The sequence below is a fragment of the Rousettus aegyptiacus genome, unplaced genomic scaffold (assembly GCF_014176215.1).
Source record: "Rousettus aegyptiacus isolate mRouAeg1 unplaced genomic scaffold, mRouAeg1.p scaffold_m13_p_12, whole genome shotgun sequence".
In the NCBI taxonomy this organism is placed as follows: Eukaryota; Metazoa; Chordata; class Mammalia; order Chiroptera; family Pteropodidae; genus Rousettus; species Rousettus aegyptiacus.
The window spans coordinates 59,612,707-59,617,021 of NW_023416287.1; the positions used below are offsets into that span (position 1 = coordinate 59,612,707).

A 4,315-nucleotide genomic window follows, 5' to 3' on the forward strand; every position below is an offset into this window, starting at 1 on the left:
AAGTGTGCGTTGGTGCAACAAAGCTGAATCCCTGGGCCTGACAGATCAGCAGCAGAGGTGAGACAACTGAAAAGAAAGTTGAGCACTCAACAAGTTGATTCAGTAAGAAAATTCTGGATAACATTAGGTGGCGAGAAGTAAGTGAGACTAACTTGCTGTTGCTCAAAATCAGGTAAATATTAAGACCACCAAAAAAATAATTCAGGCCCCTTTAGAAGGCAGGTGGTAGCAATTAGCGGGAGGAAAAAAAAAGGGAGGAGTTTCCTTTGCATTGATTTTTTCTGGGAGGGAAGCACTTCAATGTTTGAGCCCAATTAAGTGAATTCTAATATTAATTGCTTCACTTCTAAGGAAGAATAAATCTAAAAGAAAGGTGTGCACAATAGGTTATTGTTGAGGTTATTTTTTTTAAATCAGAAGTACAGCATTATAAGTGTCATGTCACATTTTATAATGGCAAAGAGGACTACAATTGTTTTTTCAAGGCAATTATTCAACAATTCTTATACTATTTGCTACTATAGAGAAAATATTTGGAGAGGGGGAATTGATGGTCATAGAAGCACAAGACCTGCAGAAGATACAGCACAAAAATGTTCCTTATTCCTCCTTGACAGTTCTACCAGTCAACAGCCCTTTGGGGTTTGAATGTCACTCTCTATTTGTGTTTTTAGAATTTATTTATCTTCATTTCTTTTTGCCTTTCTATTAAAAAAAAGAAGAAGAAAGAAAAAAATAAATTTATTGTATCCTGGGAAGTAAATTTTAATCCCAGTGGGAAATGGCTTCACGCTCATGTTATCCTAACAATATAATAATAACAACATTCGTGTTCCTCAAGCAGCCCCCTCCTCAGCTCTATAATAGAAATCTATTGTTCTAGGAGAGTCATGATTCCTGAGATAGTCATCATGCTTCAGTTTATTTACTGCAGTAGAGGAGAAAGAATGTTGAGTCTCAAGCCTTCACTGCATTTCTCAGGCATCTAAGATTCCAAAACTTAAGGGGACTGAGGGAGGCTGAAGAGGGTCAAGGGAGCCAAATACATGGTGATGGAAGGGGACTTCAGTTCAGATGGTGAGCACACAGTGAAATAACAGATAATGTATTATAGATTTGTACACTTGAAACTTATATAATCTTAATAGCCAATGTCGCTCCCCAATAAATTCAATAAAATAAAAGTAAAAAGCATTCAAAAACTTGGTTTGATGACTAAAAGAATCCTACAATGTTGTACATGGAAAGTCATATTTACCTAACAGGCCTGAATGTTATAGACATACCAAAATAAAAACTCGACTGAAGAAGAGAAGTCTTGGAATAAAGAGACAGAGAATCCCTGGAGAGCAGTGCGCCAGCTGTCTCTCAAAAAGGCCTTCGGTTACAGCACGTCTTCTTGGACTTTTTCGGTAAACTAGCTCAATGATCTATTAAACCTCTCCTGAAACTTTCACTAGCAACTTTTCACTCCTATCTGTTTCCTAAAACAAAGTTAAACATATAGCCCGAATAGGAAAAAAGAAATCTATAGTAATGCTTACTAAAATCAAGAACTTAAAGCTTTTCTCTTAAAAATGAATCACGAATTTTTCAACTCATGATTTTGGCCATTTATTATTTTTACTTAAGAACAAAGTGTACAGAATATGAAGAATGTATATGTATGTGTGAATGGCTCAGGAACCACGTGTATAAATTCAGAGATTAGATCCCTTTAGTGTTTCACATATTTGAGCTCACATAAGTCAATAAATTTTGAAGTTATGCATTTCTAAAGCAATGAGAATTTTCAAACTCCAGAGTGAATGTTTCATACTTTTAAAAATATATGAACAAACCCAAATTGAGAGACATTCTACAAAATAACTGATTTGTACTCTTCAAAATGTCAAGGTCATGACAAAGACAGACTGGAGACTGCTTCAGATTAAAGGAGAATAAAGAGCCTTGACAGTTGAATGCAATGTACCATCTGTGATTTTCTTTTGCTATAAAGGAGATTGTTGGGAAAATTGGCAGTTTGAATAGATTAAATAGTATTATATCAATGTTAATTTTCTGAGTTTGATAATTGCACTGGGACTATGTAAGAGAATGTCCTTGTTTAGGAAATATACATTGAAGTATTTAAGGGGAGAGGAGCATGATGTGTGAAACTCACAGTTCATAATGTAGTTCAAAAAAACCAATAAAACACATATATGGGTGTGTATATATACATTATACACACCTACATGCAGAATGGGAAAGATCTAAAGCAAAGGTGTTATAAAAATCTGGAGGATCTAACTGAAGGGTATACAGAGATTCTTTGTGCTATGTTTTCAAGTCTCTGTAAATCTGACATTACAGAAACCACACCGAAATAAAGAGCAAATTTTTTTTTTTTTTTTTTTACGCCTACAGCACCTGGTCTTCCTAGGTGGTCTTCCATCCAAGTACCAACCAGGCTCGACCCAGCTTAACTTCTGAGATCAGACAGGATTGGGCATGTTCAGGGTAGCATGGCCATAGACGAAAAAAAAAATTAAGTAAAATTATATAAAAGTAAATTTTTTACTATATGTACTCCTACATGGCCTTGGGGAGTATTTAATAAGAGGGATACACTAAAGGGGCCAGGCTCCTACTAAGGTGTTTTATCCTAAAAAAGTATGTACAAGCGAGCACTATTTCAAAAAGAAAATATCTAACAATGAGAAGTTAAAAAACAAAAACAAAAACAGGGACCATTATATTCACAACTTAATATCCAGAAAGAGTCTTGAGAATATGGATAGGTTCCTTATGGGTTAGCAATAAATATATTTTAAAAGCTGAGTCTTACTTATTTCAGAAAAGGGAAAAAAATATTATTCCCACGAAATATCAGTACCTTTTTAAAAAACAAGATTTCTCCCCACTCCCTACTACGCTAAACATAGAGGAAGTTTAGGGAGAGAAAATTGATAGAAATGGGAGTATCAACATCCATCACTGATAGAAGTCCCAACACAAAAATACCCTAATCTGGGTCCCAGGCTTGGGTCCAGTGGGTGGTTGCTTTAACAAATGGTTTTTTAAGAACATGTAAGAGTGCTTCAGTCCTCCTTTATACCAATCAATGGATCCCTCCTTCTGAAGAATAAGATTCACTCTCCCTTTTATTTTAGCTCCAAACCACAGAACAGGAAAAAATATCAATGCAAATGAGTGTATCTGAAACAAAGAAGTCAAGTAATGGCCCCAGACAGTCTGCAAAATCCAGTGGTAAAACCAAGAAAAGCATACGCCTCCTGGGTTATACTTTATGTATTTAATATTAGTGATTTGCTCAGAAACTTAATAATATGATCTTTTTTAATGTCCCTAGATTTTACATTAATGTCTAGGAGAATGGGTCGGCTTTATCATTCCCTTAGATAAAGACCTCCAGACCAAAATAAGAGGAACTCATCATAAAATATGAATAATATGGCTACATTACCAGTTCTATTTTCCTCAACTTCAGTGAAATTCCAAATCAAAGTGCTTTGTTTCCTAATATAAACATTTTATTAACATAAATATTTGCATTTAACTTTGTGAGTACAAAAACTCAGTAGAGAACAAAAAGTTCATGCAAATGGTGCCTCGGTTTAGCCTTACCTGAGTATCTCTAAAACGCCATTCATGCGTTGTCATAAATTGTCTAAATGTCTGGACACAGGCTTAAATTTTTAATATTCCAATCTAAAAAATATAAAACTGTTTTTTTTTTTTTCCTAATTCAACTTCGTTTTCCTTGCTCAGTGAGAACTTTACTCACATTCAGTTTTTAAGTTTATGGCGTCAGCCTTTTTAAGTTATATAAGCTCAAAAAGGTGAGAGCATTCTTCTTAGGGGGAAAAAAGTGTGTTTTTTTCATCTTCATATGACTCCAATATGGCTAATGTGACCCAGATGAAGCTTTAAAAAGACTCATCTACTAGTTGATTTGAAAAGTTTTAACCTGAGAGAATGTAATCTGTAACCTAAAATGAGATTTTTCTATAGCATGTTCTCAAATTACCTTGATTACTTCTTCTACAATAACATATGCAACCATTTATTAAACATAGTCTTAAACTCAGAAGGTTTAAGAATTTAATACAATTATTGTTCACTTTTGCAATACCCTTTCTAGACTTAAAAAAGGGGGGATCTATTAATTATTAACAAACTAATGTTTTAAGTAAAACTATTCATTTCAACCAATAGGACCAGTTGTCATAGAGCAACTATATTTGTCCCCCACTGTCCTTTAAATCAGCCCTGTCTGGAGCTAGTTTTTCCCACCTCCTTGTATAAGGCA

The 4,315-nt window shown here is 34.5% G+C and overlaps 1 pseudogene; it reads right to left on the reverse strand.

Annotated features, from left to right (window-relative positions):
* Positions 1-2,400: 2,400 nt before the first annotated feature.
* On the reverse strand, positions 2,401-2,519 carry LOC118610532 (annotated as a pseudogene).
* Between the last annotated feature and the right edge of the window lie 1,796 nt (positions 2,520-4,315).